A 22150-nucleotide genomic window follows, 5' to 3' on the forward strand; every position below is an offset into this window, starting at 1 on the left:
AAGAGCAAGGAAGAAGCAGAGATCTTCAATAATTTGCCTCTCTTTTATGTGGCAATCATCCATAACTTCATTGATGAGTGGTTTGACACCCCAAATCTCAGCTTTGATGATCTGCAACTTCCCATTGGCCTTAGCGTCTCCTTCAATGGCGCCATTGCTTCTGAGCTAGCTCTTGCTCAGCGCGTCATTGAACTGAAGCACAAGATCGACTATGAGAAGGCTCAGTTCAAGAAGCATGTGGCCAAGCTCAGCGTGCAAGATGTCAAAAACTTCAAGATCATGCTGCACGAGCTCAAAGAAGCCTTTCACAAGAAGCATGAAGAAGCTCAAGGCTCTCGTGAGCGTATGAAGAGTCTGGCTGACAAGTGTGTGCTAGCCTACAATGAGGCTGAGAAGCGCAAGTCTCTTGGTCGTCCTGGCATTGACCCAAAAATGGCTGCAAAGAAGAAGAAGCTACCAACTGCCCAATCTGCACCTTCAAGGCGGGAAGAACCTCGCATAGTCTTCCCAAGCAGCATGACTGGCTCAAAGCCAAAGGTCATGTCAACCGCTTCAGAACTGAAGAAGACGAGGGCTGCCAAGGCTGAAGCCAGAAAAAGGAAAAATACAGAAGCCTCTGATGCTGCTCCCTCCAAGAAGAAGCGCAAAACCAAGAAGAATCGGGCTGCTCCCACAGAGCCCTTAGTTGTTGAACCTATCTCAATGGTTCGCCCTGCATCTGAACACGCCGAAAAACAGATGATAGTTCATGAGCCTGCTTCCACAGAGGCTTATGAAGCTGAAGACATTCTAGCAGTTGATCCCACTGCTGCTGAAGACATTGGTCACCATGACAATGTTGAAGATGATGAAGTTCTTCCTTAGATTGAACACAACCTGGTATCATCGCCTGTTCTCACGAACAGCAAACTCATCAGCATTGGTCGTCCTCTGACGCCAATTGCTCAGGATGCATCATGGGCTGATCACCCACAGCAACAAGTCTCCCCGAGTACTCCCCAACAACAACCACAAGTCACACCACCTGTGCAAGAAGAACAAGAAGACTTTGAGGCCCAGCCAACTCCATCTCCAAAGGCGTCGCCAGCATTTCGCAGGCTTCGCAAAGGACAAAGGCCTCAGGTCCCTCTTTCGAGCATTCCAGAAGGAGAAGTGCACCACTCATCTGTTGCACATCAAGTGTTTCCAGAAGCCACTCCAACTGTGAATGTCTCCGTGTCTGAAGCCCAAGCTGCTGAAGACAATCTGGCTGCATCAGCCGATGAAAATCAAGAAGACGTCCGTGACCCCACTCCCCCCGATACAGAAGAAGTTGTTCCTAATGTGAACGTGCCAGTGCCCGACCCTCCAGCTCATCAAGTGGAGGTTGAAAATCTTGAGGCTGCCACCACCAACACCAATGAAGCCAATGACGTCGTCATGGCTGAAGCTAATGTGGAGCTTGCACCAACCAATGTGCCCGAAGCCAATGATGCAACTGCTCCTGAAGTGTCTGTTGTGCAGCCTGAAGCCTCAGTTGTTGCACTGCTCCTGTTCCGCCACCAAGGCCCTATACTATTGAGCAAGCATACAATCATGGTCAGCTAACCACTGTCCGATGGCCCGTTCTGGTCCCTCCGCCTACTGCTTCTGGTCCTCAGTTTGATTATCATGTTGAGCATAGGCCTCAGGTCCAGAAACCAAAGCCAAGACTGCCAAGGTTCCCAGGAACTGCCAACTCAACGGGGTCCTTCAATGCAAATGGCTTCAAAAGCGACAACACCTTCTTTGACAGCGCAAAGAACCCCTACACAAAGCCAAGAATATCATCTGATCGTTTCTGGAGCTATCAGCGGTGAAGCTATTACTCTTGCGTTCTGTATGATCAAGGGCGCATTTTCCCTCATATGCGCCTCGACACTGAAGCCATTGCTGGACTGCCCTGCTTAGAAGAAGCACTTGACTGCTTTCGTGATGCAGGTCTGCTCAGCTTTGTGACAGACAAAGAACATTGGAATGAGGAACTTTTGCTTCAATTCTATGCTACCCTCCACATTCGCGGCTACAACAGGGATATAAAGACATGGGTTCTCGAGTGGATGATAGGAAATGTTCATCATGAAGCCAAAGCTCTTGATGTCATTGAGCTTACTGGCCTACCCACTCCCGGAGAGCTGTACGAACATGATTGTCAACTCCACCGCAATGCACTAGAGAGCATCTTCCATAAGCCAGAGCCCAACATGAGCCAGATGTTGAGCATGATGAAGCCTCTGCCATCTGACGCTGAATACCCTAAGGAGTTCTTTGTTGATGACCTTGAGTATCTGCCTCGCACAATATATCACATCATAAGGCGAACTCTATGGCCTGTCAAAGGGCATTCATCAGCGGCCAAACTTGAAGGAGCCATGAAGACATTGGTCTTTTACATCCTCAATGGCATCAGCTTCAATACACAAGAATTCTTCATCCGGCAACTTGCTGCGTCTGGATATGACCTTTTGGCCTGAAATTTTATGCTCCATGGGTCATGCGCCTCATCAAGCTACACTCTACTATCAACTATCAGCCCTCTGCTCGCAATCATCTGATCTTTCTACCAGAGGTTGATATGTCAGTTGAAGCCATATACCCTGAGCCTGCCAAGAAGCCTCTTTGTCTTCAAAATGCTGAACACCAAAGCTTCACTCAGCCCATGGAAGGAGTCCAAGCAGTAACTCGTATCTATCCAATGGCTGGGAACACTCGTCTGCCTCATCGTGCGCAAACTGAAGCTATTGAGAGCACAATTGCCCAAAGACCCAAGAAGCGCTCTCGCGTTCTAAATGACCGAGAACTACTTGTGGCACTTCATCAGAAACAAGATAAGCATCACTTTTGGCTCAAGCGACAGATGCAAAGCCTCTTGGTGGACGTCAATCGCATTCGAAATCTTGCCACCAAGAATGCTTTTGTTACTCACGAGACTTGTCGGCGATCATGGAAGAGTTTGACGCTGCTTAGTGCTGAAGAAGATCTTCAAGACGATGGCTTCACTGAAAGATTCAAGTTTGACTCCACTCCTCCATGGAATGCTGTCCTACGTCGAACTCCATCCCTTGAAGACTCTGACTATTCTTCCTCCGCGGCAAATGTGAATGCCAGAGTGATCGATGATGAAGACGATGCTACTTCACCGCCCCCTACTTCTGCACGCATCGACACTGCACCAAGTACGTCTGCACCGCCAAACAACAACGACAACCCTGATGCTTCACCTACTCATGAGAACGAGTAGATGCTCTATGTCTTCAAACCTTTTTGGTCATTACTAACAAAAGGGGGAGAAGCATATGAGTTGATAGTCTTCAAGCGGGTTGATTTGGGCGGTTGCTTTATATTTTGCCTCGTGTTTACAACTCTCGCTTTTGATACATTTGGTTCTTTGAGTTGTAACACTTAAACACGATGGTCGTCTGCTACTTATTTGCTTTTCTGTGATGCGATGATAAATTCCGCATGTGCGATGATAACTTCCGCACTTAGATCATTCTGCAGACGTCCATTTTTCATTATGCATGTCATTTACTTAGTTATATCATTTCATGCATGATGAATTATCTTCATAAGTTGAAGAGGATCTCCACAAGTACAACCTGCCATGTGCATTTGCATTCCAAAAGCAAATTACTTATATGCACATCTTCAGGAGGAGCCTTTGCCACTTATGAAGACAATACCCTATCCTTTACAATTTCACATACTTTATCCCCGTTGAAAACTTCAACCAGTTTGTCATCAATCACCAAAAAGGGGGAGATTGTAAGTGCATCTAGTGCCACCCCTTGTTGGTTTTGGAGTATTGACGACAAAGTTGGTTGAGGGACTAATGCGTTTGTGAGAATTGCAGGATAACGCAGGTAGTGTCCCTCATTGATTCGGTTTACCTACCGGAGATGACCCCTAAAAATGTATGAAGACATTGACGACAATGGTGGTATGTGAAGATATTCATATTGAAGACTATGACATGAGAAGACATTGAGTGAAGACTATGGAGCGCGAAGACTGTGTCGTTTCGTTGTTTCCTTTTTCTTCTTTGTTGAGTCATAGGAACCACCGTACTATTAAGTGGGGTCCAAGTGAACTAAGTCAGAATGACTGAAGTGATGCTCAACCAAAATCCTATGTCTTCGAGCGAAGACAATGAGAGCAAAGTAAAGTTGTCTTATCCAGAGCTGGATGAGTCAGCTTTGCTTGTAGCCCAAGTAAAGTTGCCGTGTGTGTTTGAAATCTGACCGTTGGAACACGTGTCAGTTCCTTAGTGACCCAGGGTCATTTCGGACATATCAGGTCGGGTTGCCTTGTGGCTATAAATAGCCCACCCCCTACACCATAAATTGGTGGCTGCTCAGAGTTAGTACACGGCTTTTGTCGTTTGAGAGCAACCCACCTCGAAGCCTTTGAGAGAGAGAAATCCTTGCGAGGACAAAGCCCAAACACCCAGAGCCAAAGAGTGTTAGGCATCACTGAAGTCTTTCTGTCTGTGTGACCTGAAGACTTATTACACTTGAGGACTGTGAATCCTCCAGCCGGTTAGGCGTCGCGTTCTGAGCATCCAAGAGTCATTGTGGATCGCCGGTGAACAAAGTCTGTGAAGGTTCGGAAGTCTACCTTGAAGACTTACCAGAGTGATTGGGCGAGGACTTGGTGTCCTTAGCTCAAGGGGAATAAGGTGAAGACACGGTCTTCTGAGTTGAATCTCAGCCTCCCTAACCAGACGTACAGTTGTCACAGCAACTGGAACTGGTCCAACAAATCCTGTGTCTTCAACAAGTGACTGGTTCTATCCTCTCCCTTCCTTTACTTAGTGTTTGTCTTCGTGAAGTCATTGCCTATTTGTCGTACCTGTTTGACTTCATTGCTTGACTACTATTGTTTGTTGGCTTCATACTATCTTCCATCCTGATCCTTACTACCTAGCTGCTATTAGTCTTTGTACTTTCACATTATTGCATACTTGACTATGGCTTGCTTGTTGTAGTTTATCTTCCGCTGCATATCAATTAGGTTATTTCTATTGTTTGTCCTCGAAACTTCCACGTTTTGAAGACTTTCCTAAAAATCGCCTATTCACCCCCCCTCTAGTCGATAACTAGCACTTTCACTATTGATAGTCTTTTGTAAGATTAGCTTTGTTTCTCTGTTGCTAAATTCAACTTGACCACTAGACTGAGGATGATAAGGTGATGCAGTTCTATGGTTAACGTCATACTTAGCAAGTATTTTACGGAAAGCACCATGAATAAAGTGTGAACCATCATTAGTCATTAAATATCTAGGGACTCTAAACCTTGGGAAAATAACTTCCTTAAGCATTCTAAAAGAGGTGTTGTGATCATCACTACTGGTTGGAATAGCTTCTACCCACTTAGTAACATAATCAATAGCAACCAAAATATGTGTATACCCATTAGAGGAAGGAAAAGGTCCCATGAAATCAAATCACCAAAAATCAAATGGATCAACAGCAATCGAATAATTCATAGGCATTTCTTGACGCTTACCAATATTACCTATTCTTTGGCATTCATCACAAGACAAGACAAACTTACGGGCATCTTTGAAGAGAGTAGGAAAATAAAACCAGATTGCAATACCTTATGAGTGGTTCTCTCTCCCGCGTGATGTCCTCCATAAGCTTCAGAGTGACATTTCCGTAGGATTTGTTCCTGTTCATGCTCGAGTACACAACATCTAATAATACCATCTACTCCTTCTTTATAAAGACGTGGGTCATCCCAAAAGTAATGTCTTAAATCATAGAAGAATTTTTCTTTTGTTGGTATGTGAAACTAGGTGGTATGTATTTAACAACAATATAATTAGCATTGTCAGCATACCAAGGTGTACTATTAGAAATATTTATTGCAGCTAACTGTTCATCAAGAAAGCTATCATTAATAGGCTTTGGGTCATCAAGAATATTTTAAAGCCTAGACAAGTTATCAGCTACGGGGTTCTCTGCCCTTTTCTATCGATAATATGCAAATCAAATTCTTGTAGCAAAAGAACCCAGCTAATGAGTCTAGGTTTAGCATCTCTCTTTTCCATAGATATTTTATAACAGCATGATAAGTGTGAACAATTACTTTAGAATCAACAATGTAAGATCTAAATTTATCACAAGCAAACACTATTTCTAAGAATTCTTTTTTAGTAGTAGCATAATTTCGTTGAGCACTGTCTAGGGTTTTACTAGCATAATGGATAACATTCAGTTTCTTATCAACTCTTTGTCCTAGAACAACACCAACAGCATAATCACTAGCATCACACATAATCTCAAAAGGCAAGTTCCAATCAGGTGGCTGAACAACAGGTGCAGTAATTAAGGTTTTCTTTAATGTTTCAAAGGCTTCCAAGCAATCATCATCAAACACAAAGGGAATATCCTTTTGCAAAAGATTTGTAAGAGGCCTAGAAATTTTAGAGAAGTCTTTGATAAACCACCTATAGAAACCAGCATGAACAAGGAAACTATGAATACCTTTGATATCTTTAGGACATGGCATCTTCTCAATTGCATCAACCTTGGCTTTGTCCACCTCAATGCCTCTCTCAGAAATTTTATGGCCTGAGAAAATACCTTCGTTAACCATAAAGTGGCACTTCTCCCAATTCAAGACAAGATTTGTTTGTTCACATCTTTGCAAAACTTGATCAAGATTGCTTAAAAAATCATCAAAAGACTTTCCATAAACAAAAAAGTCATCCTTGAAAACCTCAACAATCTTTTCACAAAAATCAGAGAAGATAGGAGTCATACATCTTTTAAAGGTAGCAGGTGCATTACATAGACCAAAAGGCATACAGCTATAAGCAAAGGTTCCAAAAGGACAAGTAAAAGTGGTCTTTTCTTGATCAGGTTGTAAACCGGTATTCGTGAAAAAACAGATTATCCATCAAGGAAGCAAAAATGTGTGTGCTTAGATAATCTTTCTAACATTTGATCGATAAAAGGAAGAGGGTAATGATCTTTTCTAGTTGCTTTGTTTAATTTTCTATAATCAATTACCATCATAGAGCCTGTGACAATTCTTTGTGGAATAAGCTCATTCTTATCATTAGGAACTACAGTAATACCTCCCTTCTTAGGGACACAATGAACATGACTTACCCATCTACTATCAGCTATATGATAGATTATACCTGCTTCCAGAAGTTTCAATATTTCCGTTCTTACCACTTCTTTCATCTTCGGATTTAACCGGCATTGGTGATCAACAACGGGTTTAGCATTAGGTTCCATATTAATCTTGTGCTGACATAGAGTGGGAGTAATGCCCTTAAGATCATCAAGAGTATATCCAATTGTTAGTGTCTACGGTAGGGTGCGTCGACTGCAAATTAAAATTTTCATATGCGCAGAACAACAGGAACATGCTACAGGAGATGGATCACAGTTCGTTACCACTAGACGCGCAGTGCCGTGCAACGGAAGAAGAGTTGGGGCAGCGCATCCGCGTGGATCGTCTCCTCCTCGTCTGATCTCCCTCGAACAGTTGGTTGTTCGATCCCACGTACAAGTTCGCCGGAGCGGCGCAAGTTCACCGACTCTAACGGTATCCGCGTGTGCAGGAGGACACCATGCGGCGGACTTCTAGGTCCGATCACACAGTCGGCAGCAAGTGGAGGTGGCTATTTGCAACACATGCAAACCCTAGTTACAATGCCGAAGCCATCAACCACATGAGTGTGCTGCACCTCCACTTTATATAGGCGTCCGTCGCAGGCTCAAAACTTGGGCCTCGCACGGACCCTAAAGCCCAAAGTCTACTCGGTCACGTTCCTAGTCTTGTTCGGATCACATCCGGCCAGTGTCCTACGAACCGACCTCGTAGGTTCCTTCCCTTAAGCGTGCGACCCCTTAGGTTCAAGTCGGCTTGGTCAAAGTTCGGATCACCTCCGACCTGCACGGTTGGTAGCAGCCTCTAGCAAGGCGTGCCGACCACCAAGCAGACTATGAAGCTGGTTAGGCGAACCTGTACAACGTGTCACACTTCTGTTCCATTTGCCGCATGATATATGTTATCGGGCTCAAGGCGAGACTGTCGTTCCAGTGATGCCGACCACTATCCGGATTATCTCATAATCCTTGTCGCATGGCCATGCTTATCCTGGTCGGATCACACGAGGGGCCGAGAGTATATCTCTCCTGATCGGAGGGGCAAATCCCATCTTGCTCGACCATGTCTCGCAGCATGGGACTGGACAAACCCGAAACCTACCTTTGTAACCACCCAGTCACGGAGTAGCGTTTGGTCGGCCCAAAGCAAGTCTGTCACCATCCCGAGTACATGCGTCAGCTCAGGTCTTAGGACATAGAACGTATGTTGTACTACAGACTCATAGATGACATATCGCTGTGTCTCATAGTTGGGTCTGTCCGGCTCGGACCTTTTCTTGACTCGGATCCGACTACGTCGAATCCGACCAGACCTTTCCAAGTCAATATTATCCGGTTAGCATCCAATGCTTCATGGCTAGTGAGACCAAACCATTGACCGTGTCATATGCTAGTCTAGTCGGCTGCGCTTCCACACATCCCTTTCGACTAGGGACCTTTTAGGACAGTCATCATACATGCATAGTCCCACAAAAAAGGGACGTACTTGCTGATACACATCATTGATAATGTCCAAGGACTATCTTTATTCATAAACACGTAGGAAATATCATCATACATGATTGCCTCTAGTGCATATCTCCAACAATCTCCCACTTGCACTAGAGTCAATCAAATAGACATTGAATGCCCATAGCTCTAACGTGCCTCTCATGCTTGGGTTGTGGAAGCGGCTTAGTCAACGGATCTGCAACATTTGCATCCGTGTGAATCTTGCATAACTCTACAGCACCATTCATTACGATCTTTCGTATCAGGTGATATTTCCGATCTATGTGTCTGATCTTGTGGTGATTCCTCGGCTCCTTGGCTTGTGCGATGGCACCAGAATTATCTCAATAAAGGTCCAACAGTTTCACCGAGGCTGGGAAATTACCAAGATCATCCAGAAAATGCCGGATCCAAACACCTTCCTTTGCAGCTTCACAAGCTGCAATGTACTCGGCTTCTGTGGTAGAATCGGCCACCGTGTCCTGCTTGGAACTCATCTAGTGCACTGCCCCTCCGTTCAGGACATACACAAATTCGGACTATGATCGACAATCATCTCTGTTGGTTTGGAAACTAGCATCGACGTAACCCCTTACGACGAGCTCTTCCTCACCTCCATAAACTAGGAACATCTCTTTAGTCCTTTTCAGGTACTTCAAAATAGTCTTTACTGCTGCCCAGTGACTCTCACCTGGGTTGTCCTGGTATCTGCTTGTTAGGCTTATTGCAAAAGCAACATCAGGCCTTGTACATATCATGGCATACATGATGGATCCGATTGCAGAGGCATACGGAATCCTACTCAGCCTGCTTCGCTCATCAGATGTCGAAGGACTCTGAGTCTCGCTTAGCCTTATACCATGTGAGAGTGGCAAGAACCCTTTCTTCGCCTCACTCATGTTGAACCGCTTCAACACTCTATCTATGTACATGCTCTGGCTCAAGCCGAGCAGCCTCCTTGATCTATCTATATAGATCTTAATGCCTAAAATATACACTGCCTCACCAAGGTCTTTCATCGAAAACTTGCCATTCAATGATCCCATGACCGAGTTCAACATCAAAACATCATTTCCGATCAGTAGTATGTCGTCCACATACAAGATCAAAAACACTATCGAGCTCCCACTTAACTTCTTGTATAAACAAGAGTCCTCTTTGCTTTCAATGAAACCGAGACCAGTGATGACCTCATCAAAACGAATGTTCCAACTCCGAGATGCTTGCCTCAACCCATAAATGATCTCTTGAGCTTGTATACCTTACTAGTGCTAGTCGGATCGATAAAACCCTCGGGTTGTATCATATACACGTCCTCGGTTAAATTTCCGTGAAGGAAAGCCGTTTTGACATCCATCTGCCATATCTCGTAATCGAAATATGCAGCTATAGCTAGTACGATCCTCACCAATTTCAGCATCGCTACCGGCGAGTAAGTCCCGTCGTAGTCAATTCCTTGAACTTGTCCATAACCTTTAGCGACAAGCCAAGCTTTGTGGATCTGAACATTTCCATCCACATCGGTTTTCTTCTTAAAGACCCATTTGCAAGAAATGGCAGTTACGCCAGGTGGCGGATCAACCAAGTCCCAGACTTGATTCTCATCCATGTACTTTAACTTGGATCTCATGGACTCCAGCCATGCCTCGGAATCTGGGCTCACCATCGCTTCTGCATACGTGGCTGGCTCGTCGCTTTCTAGCAACAATACATCACGCACTCTGTGCAATCTTTCCGACCTCCGTGGTTCCGGTGCTGCTTCCACTACAGGTTCCCTGACTGACTCTGGTATGATCTCATCACCAGCCGAGCCGTCCCCGAGTGGTCCTCGAATTTCTTCGAGTCGAACCGTCCTCCCACTGGCCTCCCGACTGAGAAACTCTTTCTCAAGGAAAACCCTGTTCCGAGCAACAAACACTTTGTTCTCTTCTCGGTTGTAGAAGCTATATCCCAAGGTTTCCCTCGGATATCCCACGAATATGCATTTATCCGACTTGGGTGTAAGATTGTCTGACATAAGTCTCTTGACAAATGCTTCACAACCCCAAATCTTTAGAAAAGACAAACTAGGACTCTTCCCGGTCCACATCTCATGTGGTGTCTTGTCTACGGATTTTGATGGTACCCTGTTAAGTGTGAAGGCTGCAGTTTCTAGAGCGTATCCCCAGAATGACAAGGGTAAATCCGATTTGCTCATCATAGACCGGACCATGTCCAACAAGGTCCTATTCCTCCGTTCTGATACGTTGTTTCTCTGCGGCGTACCTGGAGGTGTGAGCTGAGGTACTATACCTCGGCTTTTCAGATGATCATCAAACTCCTGGCTCATGTACTCACCTCCACGATCAGATCGCAGAAGCTTTATAGTCTTGCCGAGCTGATTCTCAACCTCGTTCTGAAACTCTTTGAACTTTTCAAAAGTTTCCGACTTGTGCCTCATCAAATAGATATATCCATATCTACTCAAGTCGTCGGTAAAAGTCACAAAGTACTGATAGCCACCTCTGGCAGTTGTGCTCATTAGACCACACACATCACTATGTATAAGTTCCAACAGCTTGAATGCCCTCTTGCAACTCTTTGCGAAAGGAGACTTAGTCATCTTGCCGAGGAAGCATGATTCACATGTCTCGAACGACCTGAAGTCGGACGAAGTTAGGAGCCCATTGTCGGTGTCAAAACCGGCGGATCTCGGGTAGAGGGTCCCGAACTGTGCGTCTAGGCGGATGGTAACAGGAGACAAGGGACACGATGTTTTACCCAGGTTCGGGCCCTCTTGATGGAGGTAAAACCCTACGTCCTACTTGATTAATATTGATGATGTGTGTTACAAGAGTAGATCTACCACGAGATCAAGGACGCTAAACCCTAGAAGCTAGCCTATGGTATGATTGTTGTTCGTCCTACGGACTAAAGCCATCTAGTTTATATAGACACCGGAGAGGGCTAGGGTTACACAGAGTTGGTTACAATGGTAGGAAATCTACATATCCGTATCGCCAAGCTTGCCTTCCACGCCAAGGAAAGTCCCATCCGGACACGGGACAAAGTCTTCAATCTTGTATCTTCGTAGTCTTGGAGTCCGGCTGATGATGATAGTTCGGCTATCCGGACACCCCCTAGTCCAGGACTCCCTCAGTATCCCCTGAACCAGGCTTCAATGACGACGAGTCCGGCACGCATATTGTCTTCGGCATTGCAAGGTGGGTTCCTCCTTAGAATAATTTATAGAAGATTGTGAACACCAGGATAGTGTCCGGCTCTGCAAAATAATTTCCACATACCACCGTAGAGAGAATAATATTTACACAAGTTCAATCTGGTGACGTATTTCGTGGCGTGACGTCACAGCACTACCAAGCCTTTACTCGAATTGTTTTTATTGTACCACCTCAGCGCGTTTAGCGAAGCGGTTTTCTTGGCACGTCTTGTCGAAGCAGAGATCGTGTTCCCCTTATTCCAGGATTCCCATTAATACGGACGTGGGTAGCCCAACCGCGCCCATTGCCACACCCCCTCCATCGAAGGCGGGTTCCAAACGATCACGGGGACGGCTCTTGGTATTCTTCCTCTTTATAATGAGACCAAGGCTAGTTTTTTTTCTTCAATCCTCAATCGAATCCTCCCCTCGCCCCCAAGTTCCAACTCCCAGGGCTCCAGATTCGGGTACCTTCGACCTTCAACAATGTCCGGCTCCGACCTACGAGGCCGGTGGATGCCCTCTTCCATCACGGAAGAAGACGTGCTAAAGCTGAGAGACGCCAGGTACTTGACCTACGAGATTTCGCATAGGTTGCCTGCCCGAGGGCAAGTTATTCCTACTCCCGAGCCTGGCGAGAGCGTTGTGTTCGTGTCTCACCTCCGTCGGGGTTTAGGCTTCCTGATGGATCCCTTCGTGAGGGGGCTCATGTTTTACTAAGGGCTGGAATTCCATGACTTGGCTCCGGAGTCCATCCTCCACATCTCATCATTCATTGTCGTTTGCGAAGCCTTCCTCCGCACTACCCCTCACTTCGGCTTGTGGCTCAAAACCTTCAACATGGGGCCGAAGATGATTGAGGGGCGTCAGGCAGAGTGCGACGGGGAGGTTATAAGCAAGAGGGCCGATGCTCCATGGCCCGAGGGCTCTTTTCAGGAGGAGCTCGGCTCGTGGCAACGGGAGTGGTTCTATATCACCGCTCCAAGGGGCAGCAGGCAGAAGCCGCCGCCCATCTTCCGCTCGGGCCCTCCAAAACGGCTGACATCATGGGTCAATAAGGGGCTTAACTGGGGGCCGTCCAAAGACGTACCCCTGTTGCAGGACCGGATTCGAGACCTCCAAGAAAGGGAGATTAATCTGGTGGTGGTGGCACAGGTTATGCTGATCCGGTGCCTTCTGCCCTGCAAACGTCGCCCCCTCCTCTTGTGGGAATTTAATCCGGAGGGGCCACGAGCTCTCCAACACTTCATGGGTTTGACACCCGCGGAGATGTACAAACTGTTCTTCGGATCGCAAGAGATGCATCCGGACCTGACCGAGGACGCCGGCCTAAGCTGCAATCGCCCGGATACTCAAGTAAGTAGCCCTGTGTCCGGACATATTGTCCATTTATTTATCATGGGTTTGCCTTTTAACCATCTATCCCTTGGACAGGAGTGGGTAGCGCAAGCAAAACTGATACGGTGTCCGGCCCCCCTCCCTGAGACCACGCCGGATCCCGTGTTAGTCAAAATGTTGGAGTTCGCGCCTTCGGAGGAGGGCGAAGGGGGGCACAGGGAAACTACCACCTCCGCCAAGAAGGCTTTCAGTAAGGGGGGAATCGAGAGTCCCTCCTTCCAGGGGGAGAAGAGGACTGCTTCCGAAGACCCGGAGGCCAAGGCCTCAAAGCGGGGAAAGAAATCTGCACCGGAAGGTCCTGTGCCGGGAAGGCCCCCGGCCGCACAGTCTCCCCATAGGAATCAGCCCTCCAGCAAGCCGTAAGTAAAATAGGGGGAATTTTGTAATAGGGAACGCCCCTATATTATTTCCAAAGGTAACCGAAGTTCTCACCTTGTAGTTCGGATCTCAGCCCATCTCAGCAGAGCTCAACTTCAGGTGACCTTCGTCCGGAGATGATAGAAAGCGAGACGCCTCCATCTGCCGCCCCGTCAGGCGGGGCGGACAACCCTGAGGTGTCTTCACGGAGGGTCTCCTCGAGTCTGGCGGGGCCGGAGAGTCCGGCACCCATTGGAGTACGGCCGGTGGAGCTGTAGGATTTGCTCAAGAGGGCGTCTATCTCGCAAGATCATCGCACATTAATGAGTATGATGATTGAAAGGATCTCTTCCGCCGAGAGCGGGTTGTATGAGGTCGTCGGAAGCTTGCTGACGGGGTTTGAGGTACGCAAAAAATGACATACCTTTTGACAGTTTTGCACATGAAGTGCGCCCTGTATAGATAGTAGCCCCTGAGACTTGGTATGCTGTCGAAAGCAATAGCGTGCCAAGGATCATAATCTCAGTTATAGAATGTCGCCTTTCCTATGCAGGTGGTGGAACGTTCGGTGGCCAGCCAGACTGATGGAGTTGCCGAACTGAAGAGGCAACTCGATGTTGCGGATGCGGACATCACGCTGGTCAATAAACGACTTAACGAGTTGCAAGGTAGATGGTTGCTCCGTGGTTGCCTAGTAAGGGATCTGGTGCCCGTTCCTTACAATTTGTATGCTTGATGCAGATGGCGCCGCTGCTGTGGAAGATCTTCGAGCAGAGCTTGCTCGAGCCAAGGAGCAAGCCAGGATAAGTGATGCGGCTGCCTTGAAGGCAACAGAAGAGCTAAAAGCCAAAAAGGCTGCTCACTGCCGAAGCAGGGAAGAGTTGGCCGGAATGGCCTTGAAATTAAAAGATGCTACCGAGCGTTGTGAGGTTCTTGAAGGAGAACGCCGAGTGGAGCAAGAGGGCCTGAAGAAGGCCGGAGCCAAAGTCAAGGATGCCCGGAGTGAGATGCGGGCTATGAAGGAGGAACTGCGTCAAGCCGGAGACATTGCTGCTGGAAAGCCCTTTCTTCTGCGTAGGAAGTTCACGGATCCGAAGTATGCTCAGCTGGGCCAGTTGTGTGGTGCGGAGGATCCTTATCTGGATTTGGCGGCGAGTGCGGCGGACGCAGTCGTGCACTTCCGAAGCCAGAAGGATCACGAAATGGAAGAGCTTTACTGGTCTCAATTCCATAGTCCGGAGCGTCCACTTCCGTTGACTGATCGGCTGGCTGAGTGGGCTGAGCTGAATAGATTGTCCGGACTTGCCATGACGGATGTGGTCACTCATCTGTGGCCGGAAAGGCCCAAGCCGAAGAGTTATTTTGGCTTGTTGCAGCAATTCCTTGGGGCGGTGCCGCATATCAAGGCGATGAAGCGGTCGGCATGCATAGAAGGTGCACGGATGGCTCTCGCCCGTGTGAAGACATACTGGGCGGACATGGATGCCACCGCTGTTGCATCCCGGGGTTCGGACAAGAGCCGATTACCCGCCGAGCACTATTTTGAGGAAGTCCTGCAGGGCGCTCGTTTAATAGAGTTGCAGTGCTCGAAAGATGTCATGTTCAAATGACGTGTATGATTTGTGAAATCATGTTTATAATGCAATAACTTTTTATACTTGTGCGTTCAAGTATTGAACTATCTCCTGTGCGGCCGTATATGTATGAATAACCTGAAAGTTGCAGTCTTTGGCTTCAGCCCCCACACACATGGTGCGGGGGTGTTTGCAAAAAAGAAAAGCGCTTTTTCACACTTAATCCAACGTCTTGGTCCTTTGAAGGAGGTGATAGCATAGCAAACTAGGCAACTGGACTATAATGCTTTATCACTTTCACTTAGCCATAGGAGCTCGATGGTGGGGCTACTATATAGCCCCTAGAGGCACCGCGCTCTCCGAACTTGGGGCGCGTATGTGCCTGACCGGGAAGCGGTCCTTCGTCAAAGCGGAGGAATTCTAAACATTCCAATAGTCGATCGAGTGGTTGACCAGTCTCTCGCTATATCATGACAGTCAGTTTTCGGCTTTCTCTACTGAGGTGCTCGCCCGGCCGAACCGGGGCACAATCGCAGTAGTTCTCCTGGTGCCGCGTTAGCCGATGGAGCGGAACGTAAGGCAGCAAAACACAGGAGCCGGGCAAACCCAACATTTGACCAAAGACATGATTCGGAGCTGATGCATATAAGGCCTAACTCGAGACGCCGAACACTCCCTGAGGTGTTCGGTCTTTATGATACCGGGCAGAACAATGCCCTAAGCCCCTAGTGTCCAGGTACAGGCGGGAACTTCTGACGCGGCCGATGCCAAAACGCCAGCCTCCTCCTCGGTTATGGTAGAAAACCGGGGGATGTGTATCAACAAGAGACAGTAAGAAAGGTTTACGCAGGGTCTTAATCTGAAAAGAATCCTTGCAACGGGTCCCTGCTGCACGTCTGCGCCTGTGTCTCCATTGTGCTGTATCCTGGACGGGTGTAGCACGTGCTTCATCTGTAAAAGAGAAGGACTTAGCTTGGAAGAAATATCGTGCAAAGGATGTATTGAAAATAAAGTATAATTTGGAAGATGAATAAAGTTGAGCTTTATTGGCTCTCATTGTTTATACGCGCAGCCCCTTGTAAAGGGGTATGCGGCTGGGAAGCCCCTTGTTTATTTACGCCGGACTCGCCTAACCGTGTCCGAGGTCTGAATGACCTGTTTTAGGGGCTTTGACCTGCAAGGTCGGATTAGTGTGTGGCTGTCAAGGCGGCCTCACGTTCTCCATGGTCTAGGAACACTCGGAGTTACTCTTTAATGAGATTATGCCGCGTGGACCGGGCATTTTAAGCGTAAGAGACGCGTAATGTGTTATTGCGTTAAAGCGGGCGAAAGCTTCGCGTCCCAGTAGTGCTTGAAGGGCCACTGTGAAATGGGGCGATATGGAGAGTGAGCTTTTCGCGACGGAGGTTGTCGGATGAACCGGACACAACCTCTAGTGGTACAGAGCCTGTTCAATTGGCTTAAAGGCCTAGCGTCACTCCTTTGAAGGAAGTGCTATTACGACGAATTTTGGTAGGGTCTATCCCCATTCTGCGGATGGTGTCCTGGTATGGCAGGTGCCGCACTGTGTTTTCGTGTTATCACATGAAGTGAGTTCACTGTTTTGACTTCTAGTGGGAAAGTCTTCTGTTTTCCGGCGTGCTGCTTGTGGGGTTCGTCGTCGTCTTCGCTTGGTGTGTCGAGCCCCTTGCGTTCGGCGTTAAGTCGGCCGGACTGTTTGAAGACCCAACAATCTCTGTGGGTATGGTTTGCAGGCTTCCCGGAGGTACTATGTATTTGACATAGCCTATCCAGAATTTTGTTTAGGTTGGATAGCTCGTCACTGTTGTCCTTGAGGGGCAGTGTTTTGTTATTCGGCCGAGAGCTTTTGAATCCGGCGTTGACCGCCGTGCTATTTGGGCCATTTTCCTTATTCCGGCGCTGATCTTTTCTGCGTCGTGATTTCCCATTTCCATCCCTGACTTCGGATGTACTCGGGTCGCTGGTGCTGCATCTAGCCAGCCAGCTGTCCTCCCCTGCGCAAAAGCGGGTCATGAGGCTTGTTAGTGCGGCCATTGTTCTTGGTTTTTCCTGGCCGAGGTGTCTGGCGAGCCATTCGTCTCGGACGTTGTGCTTAAAGGCTGCTAAGGCTTCGGCGTCCGGACAGTCGACTATTTGGTTCTTTTTGGTGAGGAACCTGTTCCAGAATTTGCGTGCTGACTCTCCGGGCTGTTGAGTTATGTGACTTAAATCGTCTGCATCCGGAGGGCGGACATAAGTCCCTTGAAAATTTGCTCGAAACGCATCCTCGAGCTCTTCCCAACTTCCAATGGTATTTTCTGGGAGGCTTTTGAGCCATTGCCGAGCTGGCCCTTTGAGCTTGAGGGGTAGGTATTTTATGGCGTCGAGATCGTCTCCTCTGGCCATATGTATGTGTAGGATATAATCCTCAATCCAGACTCCGGGGTCTGTTGTTCCGTCATATGCCTCTATGTTTACGGGTTTGAATCCCGCTGGAAATTCATGATCCAGTACCTCATCGGTGAAACATAGTGGGTGTGCAGCGCCCCTGTATTTAGGTGTGCCGTTGTCTTCAAACGCTCGGCGGGTTGTGTTGCTTCCTGGAGTCTTCTTTTTTGGCCCATAGATAGACCTGACCGGGTCATCCTTTTTCTGAGGATCTTTATGCTGATCGTGTGCCGGCTTGTGTGCGGAGCCCCTTGCTGCTCTTAGCCTGTCATCTGGTCGTCTATCCGGCCAAGCGGCCTCTTTCTTTTTTGACTGCGGGGGATCTAAGGCCTCCTCGTCGAATTCGGGCAGCAACTTGCGCTTCGGGTAACTCTTTGCCTGGCAAATAGCGTCATATGTATCTGCGGTATTGAGTACTTTGCTCCATCTCATTCTGAGTGCGTCCTCTGCTGTTTCGAGCTTCCACTTTTGCTTCTTCAAACTTCTTGCAATAGCGATGAGCCTTTTATGAAGGTTCTTATGCTCTGGTGATGTGTTCGGCATGAGATCGTCTAGGCTCTTGTTTTCGCCGGGGATGGGTTGCTTGTCCAGTTCACCGTGTTCGGATGATTGCTTGGTTGCGTGTTCGCCGTCCACTGCTTCGCCCTGCTCTAGGGCCGGGTCTGTATGGATGTCGTATTTATCAAGGCGGGACTTTGGGCGGCGCTTGCGTCGCCGTTTTGGTTGTTTGCTGGTGGAGTTGTCCTTCGCCATGTCCCGTTGTTTCTCATTATCGCTTCCTTTTGGTGTATCCACCATGTATACGTCGTGAGTTGGGGTGGCTTTCTAGTGCCCGATAGGCGCTGGTTCTTGGTCGTCTCCGGCATCGTCGTCCATACCGTCGATGTCTTCGGAGTCGTAGTCTAGCATGTCGGTTAGATCGTCGACAGTGGCTATTAAGTGGGTGGTGGGTGGGCTTTGAATTTCTTCGTCGTCCGCATCCCAACTGTCCTGACCGCAGTCCGGCCAGGGCTCTCCTGATAGCGAGAGATACTTTAGCGAACTCAAGATGTCACTGAAAGGTGAGTGTTAAAAGATGTCCACAGCGATGAAATCCATGACCGGCGCCCAACCAGATTCGATTGGAGGGGGCGCGGGAGGTTCGGAGTCCGGCAAGGAGTCCGGCACCTCGGAGTCACAAGCTTCATGAGGGACAAGGTCAGTGTTCGGCTCTATCATCGTAGAGGTTGCAGCTCCTGAGGAGGTGTCTAACCATCCGTCCTCGATCTGCGCAGCCGGCTCCGAATTGAAGATCGGAGCGGACTCGAGTGCGGCCTCCAGAGTACTGTCCGGCTGCAGAGCTAAATCAAGCCCATCTTGACAGCGCGGCGCGCTTGGCTGTGGCCCGAACCCATCGAAGATCAAGTCCCCGCGGATGTCAGCCGTGAAGTTCAAACTTCCAAATCTGACCTGACATCCAGGGGTGTAGCTTTCGATCTGCTCCAGATGGCCAAGTGAATTGGCCCGCAGTGCAAAGCCGCCGAATACGAAGATCTGTCCGGGGAGGAAGGTCTCACCCTCGACTGCGTCGTTGTTGATGATCGAAGAGGCCATCGAGCCTATCAGTGATGACACAGAGGAACTCTCAATGAAAGCACCAATGTCAGTGTCAAAACCAGCGGATCTCGGGTAGGGGGTCCCAAACTGTGCGTCTAGGCGGATGGTAACAGGTGACAAGGGACACGATGTTTTACCCAGGTTCGGGCCCTCTTGATGGAGGCAAAACCCTACGTACTGCTTGATTAATATTGATGATGTGTGTTAGAAGAGTAGATCTACCACTAGATCAAGGAGGCTAAACCCTAGAAGCTAGCCTATGGTATGATTGTTGTTCGTCCTACGGACTAAAGCCATCCGGTTTATATAGACACCGGAGAGGGCTAGGGTTACACAGAGTCGGTTACAATGGTAGGAAATCTACATATCCGTATCGCCAAGCTTGCCTTCCATGCCAAGGAAAGTCCTATCCGGACACGGGACGAAGTCTTCAATCTTGTATCTTCGTATTCTTGGAGTCTGGCCGATGATGATAGTTCGGCTATCCGGACACCCCCTAGTCCAGGACTCCCTCACCCATCATCATGGAGCTTCTTCATGCGTTTCAGACTAATGTGTCCAAGCCGGCAATGCCAGAAGTATGTCGGATTTATCTCATTAGGCTTATGCCTCTTGACATTCACGTTATAGACCGGTTCCTGTTCTAGATTCAATATAAATAGCCCATCAATAATGGGTGCATAGCCATGGAACATAACATTCAAAACTATCGAACAACCATTGTCCTTTAAATTGAATTCATAACCTTGACTCATCAAACATGAGGCAGAAATAATGTTCCGACTAAGTGCAAGAATGTAATAACAATTATTCAATTCCATAATGAATTCAGAAGGAAGCTGGAGCTGCATCGTGCCGACCTCCAATGCAACAACTCTTGCTTTGTTGCCGACCCTGATGTCAATCTCCCCTTGTGCCACATGCCTAGTTCTTACCAGCCCCTGCATCGAGTTGCAAATATGAACAACCGATCCGGTATCAAATACCCAAGAGCTACTAGGTATGTCAGCAAGGTAGATGTCTATAACATATGCAACAAGTGTACCTTTGCCTGAAGAAGCATTTCTGGCCTTCTTGCCATGCTCTGCAAGCCACTTGCTACAGTTCCTCTTCCAGTGACCAGTCTCCTTGAAGTGATAGCAAATGGTATTCGAGTCCGGTCTAGACTTCGGCGCAGCGGCAGAGGTTACCGTCTCCGTGCCCTTTGCCTTAGCCTTTTTCTTGGACCAACTCTTCTTGAACTTAGCCGATTTCTGCACCATCAACACTTGATGTGTGCCTTTCTTGATATCCTGCTCTGCCACTTTGAGCATCCCATGCAATTCAGTGAGCTTCTTATCCATGCCATGCATATGATAGTTTGAGATGAACGTCCCATAGTTGGGCGGAAGAGAACCCAGAACGGCATCAGTAGTCGGCTCATCCAAGAGCGAGAAGCCCAAACGATCCAAATCTTGCACATATCCGATCATCTTGATCACATGTGGGCTCAGTGGATCACCTTCCTTCAGCTTGCAATCCATCAAGGAACGCCAGACGTTGAACCTTTCGGTCCTAGCCTATGTCTGAAACATGCTCTTGAGACTCTTGATCATATCATAAGCCTCAACATTTTCGAAATGCTGCTGCAAATCGGGCTCCATACAAGCCAGCATCAGACAGCTAATCTCCGTTGATTCATCAATGAGTTTCTGGTAGGCATTCTTAGTTGTGGCATTAGCATTATTGGCAGGTTCCTCTGGAAGTGGATCCTCTAGCTTATGTTCCTTTTTATCATGCTTGAGAACAATTCTCAGATTTCTATACCAGGTGGTAAAGTTTGTTCCATTCAGTTTATCCTTTTCCAGAATTGATTTCAATGCAAAGTTGGGTTGAGCAGGTGGTGCCATTGATCTACAACAGAAAATATGCAATCACTAAGCAATGTGTTTATGTAGAGTAATTCAAGCCTAAACAGAAATATTCCCACTGAAGTCAGCATCCCTCTGCAAACTCACAGTGATTTAGGATCCGACTAGCGCATGCGACTAGTGAGCTTTAGCATCACTGCTAGCCAACATACCTATTCGGTAAGCAACTCCTTGCTAATCGTATCTCTATACGACTCCTGTCAGTCGGGAAGGGATCTCATACCCCGGCTCCCAACCTTCTTTGCCACAAGGCCCAAAACCGTTTTGATAGCCTTGTCAAGTTAACCTGATGCAGTGCATGTCCGTGTCCGACACGAACCCTTCAGTTCAAGGACACCTAGCAGCACCCCAATTTTATGAGCCCACTACTAGACGTACTTGACGTGCGAAGGTGCAACATCGGGAATGGCAATTTACTTGATATTCATGAGGGATCTTTCTACCATTCTAACATGCATAGAAACAAAGAAGCACAACAATCACAAATAAACACATACTGTGAAATAGTATGGCTCCTTCATGGACGTTCTTCCAGGTCGGCTCCGACTCCGATGACCATCTAGGAACTCCATCTTTTTTGTCACACCAGGACGCCAAGCTACCAACCTGATCTCCATTATCCAACTACTACAACTAGTAATGAATTTACATAGAGTCACAAGTCGACACGCAGGTCATTATACAATATAATGACAGCACTTTGGCTCCTGTCGGCTGATAAACATGACACGAAGGCATGTATAAATTACACACATGCATCACATACACACGAGCCATACTATTCACATCAAACCTGCAAAACAAAGTTATGCATATAATCGCATTCTACCGGTTTGTGTGTCGGGTACGAAATACATGGCGCTACGCACACGCGGTCCCGCTAGCCGGTTAGCGGGCGGGGTTCAAAGGGGCAGCGCCCCTCGCGGGTGCAGGCAGTGCCCGACATTTTCGGAAATCACAGATCGCATCTCAACTCCGTTCGCGCCGAATTTTCTGATCTGACCGACCATATCGATCATCGCGAATC

This window comes from Triticum aestivum, chromosome 4B (genome assembly GCF_018294505.1).
Source record: "Triticum aestivum cultivar Chinese Spring chromosome 4B, IWGSC CS RefSeq v2.1, whole genome shotgun sequence".
In the NCBI taxonomy this organism is placed as follows: Eukaryota; Viridiplantae; Streptophyta; class Magnoliopsida; order Poales; family Poaceae; genus Triticum; species Triticum aestivum.